Source organism: Ambystoma mexicanum, chromosome 7p, assembly GCF_040938575.1.
Source record: "Ambystoma mexicanum isolate Mex_15411 chromosome 7p, UKY_AmexF1_1, whole genome shotgun sequence".
NCBI lineage: Eukaryota > Metazoa > Chordata > Amphibia > Caudata > Ambystomatidae > Ambystoma > Ambystoma mexicanum.
Window position 1 is genome coordinate 86,991,830 of NC_090939.1, and position 13,368 is coordinate 87,005,197.

Genomic DNA, 13,368 nt, shown 5'->3' on the forward strand with positions numbered 1-13,368 from the left:
GCAGTTTTTAGTCTGATTTTGTCTGTAGTGCAGAGCCAGTTCCCTTGTCTCCTTGCTGTAGAGATATGTTCTCTTTTAGTGATTCCTAACACTGCTCTCAGGGCGTTATTTTGAAGTAATTGAATTTTCTTGGTGGTGCGTTTGTTGGACCCAAGGTTTAGGGCATTGCAGTAGTCCAATTTGGACAGCACAAGTGCTCTTGCCAATGTAATGCAACTGCTAGTTGCGAGGAAGGGTTTGGCCGATCTGATCAGTTTGGATGTGTGAGCTGTGGATGATGCCATACCATTCACCTGTTTCATCAAGGTGAGGCTGGAATCGAGGTGAAAACCTAGGGTTTTTACCTCTTTGGCAACCTTAATCGTGTTGCCATCAATGTCAAATGAGGAGTAGTTATGTCCGAGTTTGTTAATGTTAGATGAGGTCCCCAGAATGATAAGTTCTGTTTTGTTATCATTCAGGCATAGACAATGGAATGCCATCCATGCCTGGATGATGAGGTATATTCTATTCACCAAGGCCAAATCCTGATTGCAATCTCCTGAAAGAGGGATGAGAATCTGGGTGTCATCTGCATAGTTAGTATAGATGACAGCGAGACAGTCCAGTTCATCAAAGAGGGGCGCGGTAAATATATTATACATAGTGTGTGAGACGCAGGGCCCCTGGGGAACACCACACGTGATGGGAATGGGCTCAGCTGCTGCTGAAGTGGAGAAAACTCTCATGGTTCTTTTGTTTAAGAAAGATTCAATCCACACTATAGCTTGTTGGCGAGAAGTGGGCTGCTGGCTCTCGATGGTTGCAGAGTACCTTGTGATCCACCAAGTCAAACGCTGCTGACAGATCCAGAAGAAGTAGTAAGGCACACCTTCCTTGGTCTCTCAGCTCGTCAACCTGGGTCCTAAGGTCAATGAGTGCTGTTTCAGTCCCATGTTGTGGTCTGAAACCTGATTGGTGGGTGCCCAGGAGTTGGTTCTGCTGCAGGAATTGCTGAATCTGTAGGTAAGCCACCCTATCCAGTATCTTTAGGAGGAATGGCACCGTTGTGATCGGCCTATAGTTTGAGGGTATAGCAGGGTCCAGATTTTGTTTCTTGAGGAGAGGGAGGACCCAAGATTCCTTGAGGTTGCTAGGGATGGTGCCTGAGGTGAATGACGCGTTGATAAGTTTGGAGATAAAAGGAGATAAGTCCCTCACTGCATCTTTTATGAGTTGCAATTGGAAGGTTTAAGTGAGAGTATTATTTTTTCAACCTCCAGTATGGAGACTTTGTTGAATTTAAAGCCTTGTGCTGGTTTGGGAAGAGTAGTCTGTGGATTGCCAGTTTGTGGGGTTGATATAGGTATGTTTAGTCTGTCTTTTTTTTTTTAGCTATTTTGACTTGCAGAGTAGCAATTTTGTCAGTGAGTGCCTTCTGTATTTCAGAGCGCCATGTCTTATCTTTATCACAGTTGTCTGGTACAGGGATGGGGTTTTCCAGTTCTTTCAGTAGTGCAAAAAGTTCATTTGTGCCTGATTTAGCTTGCAGTATCCTGTTGTCGAAACTTTTTTTGACCGCTTTATTTCAGATTTGTATTTTGTGGAGATGTTGATGAGGTAAGCTTTGTTCACCTCAGATGGTGCTAATCTCCAGATAGTTTCACTTTTTACGTTTTTCTTTCCTTAGCACATTTAGGTGTGGTGTAAACAAGTATTTAGGAGAGCTCTTGGTTTGCTATTCCTCAATTTCAAAGGTGCGATGGTGTCCAGGGCTTCTGTCATAACTTTCTTGAATTCATTGACTAAGGTGGATGGCTGTAGCGTGTCTTGTAGTGAGTTTAGGGTGGGGAGTATCAGCGCTAAGAGTTTATCGGTGATGAAATATTTTTTATTCCTGGTTAGCATGGGAGGTGCTATGGGGTTGTTGTAAGTCAAGTTGATTTTGGCATCTAGGGTGAAAGCTATGAGCGAATGGTCAGTCCATACCTGTGAACTCACAGAGGTGTTGATAGTATTGCAGTTATGGTCAGCCAACCAATCAAGCGTTCTAACCTTCTCATGGGTTGGCTGTGCTACTCTTTGGGAGAAGCCCAACCTCGATTTCACATTTGCGTTGGACATTGCTTGTGTGTCTTTAGGGTCATTGAAACACAGGTTCATGTCTCTCAGCAGGAGTGCCTGTGATGCATTTTTTAAATTATCCGAGAGGATCATAGAAAGGTCCTCCTCGAAGGAGCTAATATATATATAAGATATATAGTGATAGTTTGGGCATCTGATATGGGTAACTTGAGTGTTCGAGATTCGCAAGAGTTGACACGCAGGGGCGCTGCTATTCTCATTGCTAAGCTGGATTTGGCTATGATAGCTAGGCCTCCTCCCCGGGTGTCAGCTCTATCCTCCTTAAGTATAGTCTGGTTGGCTGGCACGGCAAGCATCAAGGCAGGGCCTGCTGCTTGATGTAGCTAGGACTCGGTGATGGCTAAGAAGTCATCATTTTCTGTTTGTATCAGGTCGCCAATTTCAGTGGCATGGGCCACTAGTGACCTTGCGTTAATGAGAGCTCATTTAAGTGGGGGAGCAGGAGTCGCTAAAGGGTCAGCAGGGGAGAGAAAGAGAGAAAACAGAGGCAAGGAGGACGGTTTTGAGCTGCTTCTGGAGCATCAGGTGGTCTGTTTGAAGTTTGAGAAGGGCAGGGAGGCCATTCCAGAGGCAGGCACCTGCAGAGCAAAGTGATCTACCCCCCACTATCTGCCTGGAGAAGCATCTGACCCTCAATGAGTTTGAGGTGACTAGGCAAAGGGCTCGAGAAGGAAAGTGTTTTGGAAGAGAGAGTTGGGTGTAATGCGGGCCACGGCCCAACAAAGCCTTGTGGACAATGCAGAGGGTCTTCAACCTGATCCTTGCAGCCACTGGGAGCCAGTGGAGAGATTTCAGTGCTGGAGAGATATGGTCCCTGGGCTTGGGGTCAAGGACAAATCTTGCAGTCCTGTTCTGTATTAGTTGCAGAGGGCAGAGAGTAGAGGAAGGCAGGTTGAGAAAGAGGCTGCTGCAGTAGTCCAGCCTCGAGAGAACCAGGCCTCTCGTGACAGTGAGCTTCTGGGTGAAAGTGAGGAAAGGAAGAATACCTTTGATGAAGTGCAGCTGGTAGTGGGCCTTCTTGGGCAGGTCTGTGATGTGAGGAGAAAAAGGGAGAGTGGAGTTGAAGATATAACCATGGTTTATTGTCTCACAGAAAGGCGAAGGAGGAGGGCCCAAGAAGGGCCACCAGAGTGAGAGAGGGAAAGCAGGAGCAGGCATCCCAATCGTTGGAGGCGCACCAATACTGAATCGTGGATAGACAGTCAGGAATGAGCAAGAGAGGAGAAGAGGCTGAGGAGAGCCTGAAAGAGAGCTGAGTGTCATCCACATAACACTGAAATTTAGAGGAGAAGGTAGAGAACAGGAGGGACAAAAGGGCCAAGTTGACATTAAAGAGCCAGGGTGAGTGGTTATAGCCCTGGAGAACACCACAGCCCTGGAGAGAGGACGTGGAGGAAAGGACCCAAGTTGGACTTGGGAGGGTCGGTCCAGGAGAAAGGAGGTAAACCACTCCAGGGCCCGATCCGTGATGCCCAGGTTCTCACAGAGTCGATTGATCACGATGGCGTGATTGACCATGTCAAAAGCAGAGGAAAGGTCAAGGAAGATGAGGACAGAAAGAATGCTTGAATCGAGATTAGTGAGCAGGTCTTCACGGGTGTTCAGGAGAGCAGTTTCCATGCCTCTGGCTGCTCTCAAGCCAGACTGATGGTCATTGAGACAACCTAAAGATTCAGTGTGGAGAGTAAGCTGGGAGATGGTCAGCTTTTCCAAGAGTTTGCCCAGGAAAGAAGTGATGGAGATCAGGCGATAGTAGGATCGGCAGAAGGCTTTTTAAGGAATGGGTGCACAAGGGAGTGCTTGATGTAAGGTGCTCATGGTGGCAACACTAAGGACAGACACATGTGATCACAGTTCAAGGGTGTTTATCAAACTGTAAAAATGGGTGAGATAAACGCCTAATCTAAACCTAAATCTATGGTACAAGCTCCGACCATCAAATGAAAAATAAGGCAGTCCTTGTGGTGGCTTGTCAAATCAAAAAGGGCCTATACTAAAAACCTATTGCCAAAACATTAAAACTACAAACAAAATAGTGTGGGATAGGATTCATAAGAAAGAAAGAAGTGTTCACAAATAAAAGGTCAGGTTGCAGTAATCGGTGTCTCTCTTCCCCTCGTTTTGAGCATGGGACAAGGTGGGACCTTTCAGCACAGCACATTTCTTGAGCTTCCCCAGCATGAGAAGACAGTTCAGTTCTTAACTCACTGGAGCTCGATGGCCAAGTCTCTTTTCACTTGAAAGTCTATTGCCTTCGTGGGTTAGAAAAACAACAAACAAAGTTCCTTTCCAATTGTGCCGGTGGGGGACAATCCTCTTTCCCTGGTCTTTCTTGCTCCTCTGGTTTGCAGAGTGCCAATGGGGACAATCCCCTTCCCCTGGACTTTCTCTACAAGACTCAGATCTATTGTCAGCCTCCCTCTGTCGGGTTCACTGTAGCTCTTATTCTCTTGCTTTCTCCTTTTATATTCACCAGTATTTGGGTGAAGTCTTTTCACCCTAGGATCCCACTCTGCCAGTCTCGGACCGCTTCTCGACTGTTAGCCTCCCTCCACCGGGTTCACTATGGCTCTCGTTTAAGGTGATAATGGTTCACCCCTGGATCCCCCTCTTCCGGGCGATGACCCCTCTCGATTCTCAACCTCTCTCAATTGGGTTCACTATGGCTCTTGTTCGCTCGTTTGCTCCTTTTATATTCACCAGTCTTTGGGTGATGACTGTTCACCCTAGGATACCCCTCTGCCAGACTCAGACCCCTTCTTGATGGTTAACCTCTATTCAGTACACTTGTACCTGTTGTAATCACAAGTCTTAATGTCTTTTTTAAACAATGAACTGTTGACATCCCTCCGTCGGGTTCATTCTTATCACACACAGTTCTTCCGCTTTCTCATCATACGGGATTTGTCTCCCGTAGCTTTCAAGGGTTTACCGGTCAAAGACTTTCGACTGTACAGAGGCTTTTGCTAGACCCCTCTATGACCACTTTGACGGTTCCTTTGCGGGCTTCCTAAGGCCTTCTGGTATTGGCAGTATCAACGCACACAGGACTGACCAGAGTCTCTTGAGTAAGCACCCACGTGGTGCCAGATCCCTCTCAGCTGGTCTTCCCTTTAGTCTAACAGTTCTTTAAACTTCCCTTAAATTGCTACTTCACGGCTTTCATTCAACACAGTTCGGTTCTTATCGACTCTCCCCTCGACTCACTGGCTCTGATGAACCGCTTGGTGTTTCTTGTATCTGGAGTCAAGCACGGTAGCACGGTAGCAGGCCTCTCTCTCTGTCCTGCTTATCGGCGTAGGCGTGCTCCGTGTACCATTGGCCGTTTGCTGCAACATACGTTAGCTATTGTTTGAGGTCTTGCGCTTCTATCCAGAGAGGTTTTGTGGGACTGGCTTGGAAAGGGCAAGGTCGCTTCTCTCCTTGTTACCCTGCCGCCACCTTTCTCCTTCTCTTGAACTATTGTGGTTGGATAGCTGTGTCGTGCGGTCTGCCTTGCTCGTAGTGTGCTCTTGGGCTCCACCTTTTATCCCTGTAGGGGAGGGAAAGGGCCGTCAGGTGTGTGTGATTCTGGTCAATTGTCTGACCATGCCTGACCCTTCTGTTGGGACATGTCAGGTAAACGGTTTTGATGGTAGTCTGTTGTCTGTCGTGGTGCGGTGCGAAAGTTTTCATGTTGGAAGGGGGAGGGCAGTGTTTCTGAATATCCTACATGGTAGAATGGGAAAAGGGTGTTGAAAGGAGGGGAATACCATGTCTCACCCATTGGTGTCCCACTTTTACTCCCTGAGGATCCCACATCCAGGTGATCCTCCCTCACTGGTCCACCCCCAGGGTTCCATGTAATAATGTCGCCACAAAAATCTCGCCATGCAAAAATATCACAGAAAAATGGTCGTTTTTTGTGGCGACACCCCCGCAACCCCCAAATTAATGTTTATTTATTTTTATTTTTTTTGCTCCTGTCCCCATATATATGGTCACCCATATAATATTGCCACAACCTTTTCCTGGCGATATTATTTACGACGACCATATATATGGGGATAATATTACCTGATACCACCCCCAGGAACTGGATCCAATAGCGATGGCCGTGTCCTGGCCACCTGGATGACAGAACCCCAGGGACTAGTCAGGGAGACACCTTCAGGTTTCTCACATTGAGGAGAGAGGGGAAAGTTCCAGTGACAAAAGAGTGATTGCAGAAATCGGCCAAGGATGGAGCGAGGGTGTCAATGTGATCCTTGATGGTTCTGGAGGAGCAGGGCAGCACCTGTTTGGACAACACTTTCATAGATCAGACTTGTCTAGAAACATTGTCAGGTGTAGATGGAGAGAAAGAAGAGAAAGGACAAGGAGAGGGAGAGGCGGCCATAGGGGGCCCGAGAGAGGTAGAGCGAGGGGAAGAGGAGAAAGAGGACAAGATGTCCTGAGTTTTAGTGGTAAAGTGAGAAGCCAGAGCCATACAGAGGGCCTTGGAGGGAACAGGAGAGGTGGGGACTGCAGAAGGATTGGCCAGCTCCTAGCAGATTTTAAGGAGTTCAGCCATGTTGTTAGAGGCCGCAGAGATGCTGGCTTGGATGTGGGCTCTCTTCTTTGACAGGACAAAGAGTCTGTATTTACTTTGGAGCAGGTGACAGGCCGGGTTGTCAGAAGATGCGCCGAATGCCCTCCACTTCCTCTCAACCACCCTACACTTGCGTTTCAAGGTGGCAAGGTCATAGTCATACCAAGAGTTGCACTTGGAGGTAGGCTTCATATGAATTCTCATGACAAGGCCAAGGACATCCAGAGTGTTGGAGATGGAAAGGTGCAGGTTAGAGAGGGCTCTGTCGGAGCGTGAGTCAGCCACAGGCCTAGTAGGAGCAGAGAAAGTGGCGGCAAAGACATCAATTGACACACACTTCTTGGGTCGAATGACTGAGAAGGTGGGTGGCAGGAGATAAGAGGCGATAAGTGCCTTATTAGGCATCAAGCATACATGTGTTGCATTTATCATCCCAGGCCAACAACGTAGTTGAACAGATCAATTGCCTTTTAAATGCAAAGTTATTTATGTTGTGTGTTACTCTCAAGAAGAACTGGGTCTATTGTTTGCCCGTTCCTCTTTTCAGCATGAGGACGCAACCCTGTAAGGACCATCGTTAGTCACAACATGAAATAGTGACAGGCCGGCATATACACACACCATTATCATCGATTAGAAGTGTCTCTTATGCTCACAGGGCTGCGTCCATTTTGGGGGCTGAATTTAAACAGTACCTGTCTGTGTTGATGCACTCAACCAAACTTCTTTCTCAACAGATAGTGCCACAGCGTTCAGACGATGACACCAGCACTGCACCAGAATCTGCGAACTTGCCACTCATCCAGTTATCACCATTTTACTCTTTATGTTCGGAAATGTGTCTGCAGATGGAGTGAGCCTAGGTACAACGGTCTATTCACGGTCGTGTGTGAGACTCCATTTGCCCTCCTGCATCCGACGTATTGCCAGCACCCGTTCGATAATGATGTGTTTTCCTTTTGGTCATGTATGAACTGTCGATGAGGTGTTAAAGGAACAAAGGGTATTACAAATAGAAAAGTGTGGACTATTTTAAAAGTGGCCCAAAAACAGCATATAGGTGTAAGCACTGGTTTTACATTGCAACAAGTATACCTCATCATTACAACGACATTTTAGCACACTCAATTGGTGACAAGAGTCATCCATCTTCAGTTCTTTTTTCTTGAATAGTTTTTGTTATCATGATGTTACTAACAGTACAGATGTTTCTTCTCCTGCACTTTCTTTATTATACAGCACTTTTAAAAGAAAAACACACAGTATTATCACCATTATAAGTGCGTAAAGTATATATTAGTAGGCATATTTTGTGGTTTTCTTTTTGGATTGATATTGTATATAAGTAGTGGTTTTATATGGTGAAGGTATATAATGCGGGGTGTAAAAAGGGTGGATGTGTAGATGTGGGGGCGAATTTATTAACAGATGGGAACATGGAAACAACTGAAATTTATTCTGAGGTATTACTTAGAACGAGCACAAATTACAAGCACTGTTTTACAGTTACTTTGGATGAGAAGAGAAGTGGTACCAGAAGAAAATATGATGAATATAGGAGTCTTGGACTAGATACAATGGAGGACTACATTTAGTAACACATGGTACAATGACATGCGCTCAGTGGGGAAAGAGAGGGCAAATGCAAGATGCTATGTCTACTCCTTCGTCTCCCATGCATCAGGAGCTGCCAAGAACATTAAAGACCTGCAATGCAATGCAGATGTCTCAAAGCTAACGTGGATCGAAGCAAAAGAAATCCTAGTAAAAGTGCAAAGGCAAGAAGAATACTAGCTCTGTTTTCAAGGGGTCAGAACTGTTCCCGTATGAAATAGCAATGAATGCAATAAGAGACTCTACATTCCGGATCTGAGGAAGAGCACCGCAGCACTCATGGGCATGTATCGGGTGTGCGGACATCAGGCATATCTGCACCCCCACCAGCATGGAGGGGCACATGCTTGTTGGCTACCCTAAATTCAGCCATCTTTGTAGTTCCTGAGGCGTACCTCCTGATAGCACCAACCACTGGTGCAGCACAACTGGAACAACCCACAACCCAGTCCCTTCCAACAAAAATACGGAAAAGATCAGTTGGGGATGTTTTGCACGTGCCAGATGATCCTTCGATGCTGCATAAGGAGTCTCCCGAATAGCACTATGATGATGGTCTCAATTGGGGTAAATAGTGCACCTCATGATACAAAAGATGGGCAGGCCCAAACAGATGATCCCAACAAACCTCGTAGGGTGAGAATTGAGCGTAGGATTCACCCCCTGGGGATGATGACCACACCCCCACTTGACCCAGAGAGTTACACTGAGCACTTGGTCAACCTGGCAGGTGATGGAGGGTGTATCTACCTCACATGTACCCCAGTCCAGTATGCCCAGGCAGGGAAAAGTTTGCATGATGTATGCTGAGTTTGGTTGCCCAAGGAAGGAACCTGCAGATATGAGACAGTACAGAGGTAGCAGCTGAGTTCGTTAATGTAGGATTAATTAAAGGGGAGGATTTTGGAATGCATGCCCAGCTCCCTTGTCCCCCAAACAGTTTTGATTGAGAGAAAAATACACTAAGAGTATTTCTAAATGATGACGCAAGACTGTAGGGGGGGAATGGGAAGTGTTACACAAGGGACGATAGAACGCAGGAGTTTGTAGTAAGTATAGAGTTTGTAAACGCTGGTTATCCTGTGCAGCAAAATATACTGAACCGCCGCCATCTTGGAAGCTAGGCCTAGGATGTCTAGGACCGAGCACCGGCAATAATAGATGTAGGGCCCATCAGTACTACACTTCCCCATCCCCGTTCCCATTTTAGGCAGTAGACCAGAAGGTAATTTCACTGATGAAGACATAGCCCACCACTCTTCCACACTGCAGGCCCATGTAACCTGGAAGCAATGTGAAGTGCAGGTAAGGTTGTGCCTGTCCCTGAAGGACGATCTCATGGGAGGCAGGGCAGAGGTTTGGGACTGCCAAAACGCCCATTCCAGATTTGGAGCACACGTGGCCCCAATCCCACAGCCATTCTAATCGAACTTCCGAATGCCCACTATCAACATTTCTAAATCCCTCAGCGTTCAGTTGATTAGAGTGACAATAGGGGAAAGCCCGGGGGGAGGAGGGCAGATGCCAAGGTGGGAGCACAAGCAAGATGTTCTGTGATTTGTACTCCGAGGTGAGTGAGATGAGAGTAACACATTTAGGCCAGTGATGGGGAGGCATGGTGGGGGTGCCAGTGTGTCTGGGATCAGACAAAGCTCCTTGCATTTCAGAGGACTATCTTGACCTTGAGAGTATCCACTGCGCTCGTGTCTAACTACCAGGTGCACATCACATGGGTGATATGTGGGGCGAGAACCCTTTTCAGTTCATGAACCAATCGTATTGCCGGTGCCCAAAAGCTGGCAAGGCTGCAGATCATGTGGAAGAAGATCGACACAATGAACTGTAACCAATCACCTGGCATCCGCCAAGGAGCAGGTGATATGTCTATAGGGGATGGCCAATCACCTAAGAGGATTTACACTTTATATTGCTTGCATCATCTGTGACAACATCTTTCCTTAAAAACTAGTGCTTTGCGTTCATCTCAATAGTGCGCAGGGTGGCAGTAGGATTTGAACGCCCTTGCTGGCATGTATTTTCTTTTATGAGAATTAAAACCTTGTTATCCTTGCTAAAGGTGTACCAAGCTTTTTTCCCCGAGAGGGTTGCATTTCTTCTTGTCTGGTGGTCTTCCTTACACATTGTACAGCCAGTTTGCACATATTTTCCGATTGTGACATGGTATGTTTTAAAGGAAAAGCAAACAGGAGTATTTTCTGTTGTTGGGATACTGCCATACATTGGCAGAGCCAGCGTGGACATGTTTTCTTATAGTATCAATACTGCCATTGTGTGCAAAGCAAACATGAGTATGTCCTTATAAAGAAATGTTGGCAAATATTGGTGCATCCAGCATGGACATATTTCACAGCAGTGTGAAAATGTTTTTATACTGTAATTTTTTGTGGCCATTGTGAAATATTCCTGGGCGCTGTTGGTGGCTTCCATATGTTGCATTTCTGGATTGGAGATACCTTACAAAACCAATAGCAAACTGTCTTTTTACCCAGTTTTTTGTGCAGAATAACGCTACATTTTAACACAATATTGAACCCTCCATCCCCGACCCCCCTTGGTTGGTTTAGGCATTGCTACGGCTATAGTCTTTGCCAGTAATGGTCCCTTTAAATCACATACATGAAGCTGCTGCTGCAACCTATCTATGCCAGTAATGGTCACTTTAAATCACATACATGAAGCTGCTGCTGCAACCTATCTATGCCAGTAATGGTCACTTTAAATCACATACATGAAGTGCTTCATGCATGTGATTTAAAGTGACCATTACTGGCCTAGAAAGGTTGTGGCTGCAGCCTCAAGAAAATAATTGAAAGTGCTCCTACTTGGTGTACTGTTGTTGATGTGGCATTTTCTGGATTTTTTCATGTGAACCAAATGTAAATTGTATGGATTGTTACCTCTTTTGTCAAAAATTGTGCTGCGAACACATTCTTTCAGCACATTATTTTAAAGCACTTTCCCCACTTAATTATACTGTGATCTCTCGCTATGCTCGCGCTAATTTGAGTGAATATTTGGGCCCCTCTACTCAAAATATCACCAGGCCCGACTGGCCATGAATCATGACATTTACTGGAAATTTTTGTTATTTCCGTTGAGAAGAAATTATAAATTGTATGACGTTTCATCCCATTTATCTTAAAAATTGTGCTCCATAATGTATCATTTCAGGACATTATTTTTTAAATAACTCTCATTTAGGGCAGCCTCACTGCGCTCATTGCTTGCACATACTTGAGGAAACATGTGGGACCTTCCACTGAACACATTAACCCCCACGCCCCCTGTGAGGGCTCAGCCATGAATGTTTTAGAATCTTGGTGCCCCTTCAGGAGCTAAGCGTCCCCCCCAGCACCAAAGTTACCTCTGCCACTGCTCATGGCTAGTTGTTATATTAATTGTGGGGCGTGGCCACGTGTCGAGTATCTTGCGCAGGACTGGTGCAAAATTAAAGACGTTGAGACCCCTGGTGCTGAACTCCCAACTGACCCCGCCCTTGTAGTTCACCCTTATCGGAAAAGCATGATAATGCAACCAGCAGTGTGATGACACTGCGCCTTGCAGACTGTTTACTAATGTCAAAGATAACAGCGGCCCAACCTAAGATGGCTGCCCTCTCCAGTCACTCTCAGGGCATGAGGCAATCGCTAAACCTGGTATGGAACATGCAATAGAGATAACTTTTGCAGCATTCAACACCATGCCTGGACCCGTGGGCAACCATAGCAGCCAAAGGCCCAACAGGTGAGTGGCATGCATAGTGGCGGAAGTGTTTACAATCCGTAACAAAATGGCATTCCCTCCTGAAAGCCCCTCTGCCCCACTGGCGTCTCAACACCTGGCAGACCAACTATCCACCCTTTTTCAAGAAAAAGTGAAGCTGATCCAAACCAGTATCGCCAGCCAGCACCACGCCTCTGCCTCGCCCCTGCCCCCCTGTAATCATGTGTCCCCCCACTGGAGATATTCCAAATTCTCCAGAAAATGAAGACCTCTTCTAACTGAACAGACTCCTCGCTGCCCAGCAAGCGCGAGGAAGGAGAACGCTGTCTTTTTGGCTCCCAGCTACAGCTGCCTCTGGCCAGGCTGCCTGCCCAAGGCATTAAAGAAAACCCAGCAGCAGGGGCGTTGCTAGGGCGGGGCTAAGGGGGCTATAGCCCCTGATCTTTTGGTTGTAGCCCCGTATAGAATCTCAGGAGTTACAGCCAAAAGACTAGCTAGCCCCCAGTCCCAACAGTTCTGACATCAGCTTAGCCTCGGGTCTTTTCCAGACCTAGCAACTCCCCTGCCCAGCAGCTGCTGTGCTACTGTAATGACTGGAAGCACACACATACGTGGGGTGCGTATAACGTGAGTGTTTATTGGGAAAATACAAACAGTACATTTACACGGATGAAGAATGGGAGCCCCTCCCGCAACCGTCACTCCTCGTGGAACCCTCGCTCGGCCAAGGCTCACGAGGCAGCAGGGTCAGCTCTCCCAGAAGCCGACCCTACAGTCGCGGAAAACATGTTGCTCCACATGCCTTAGCCGGGATGTTAACCCACTAGAGGGGCTGCCTAATGGATGAACTGCCCTGACCACGCCCTGCTGTCCTCATCCTCCTGGATCTGTCAGCAGCGTGGGTCACTGTAACCCATGCCACCCTCCCCAAGCACATCATGGCCTCCTTTGGCCTCCAGGGTCGGGCTCTACATTGGGTTATCTTGTTTGTTCTAGATAAGGAGTTGCCGGTGAGGTCTGACCCGTTGCTCTCTACAACTCTCATAGACTACTGTGTTCCCCAAGGCTCTGTCCTCTCACCCTGGCTTTTGATGCCTATCCCAAAGCATTGGCAGACCCCATAGGGCATTCTCTGCATTAATGAACGAACGATGGACAACAGCCTACGCCTCAACATGTCGAAGACATGGATCACCTGCATGGGCACCCCTATACCTCCTTTCTCTCGCCTCGACTAACACTATGGGCACCCCCATACCTCCTTCCTCTCGCCTGGTCTAACACTATGGGCACTCCCATACCTCCTTCCTCTCGCC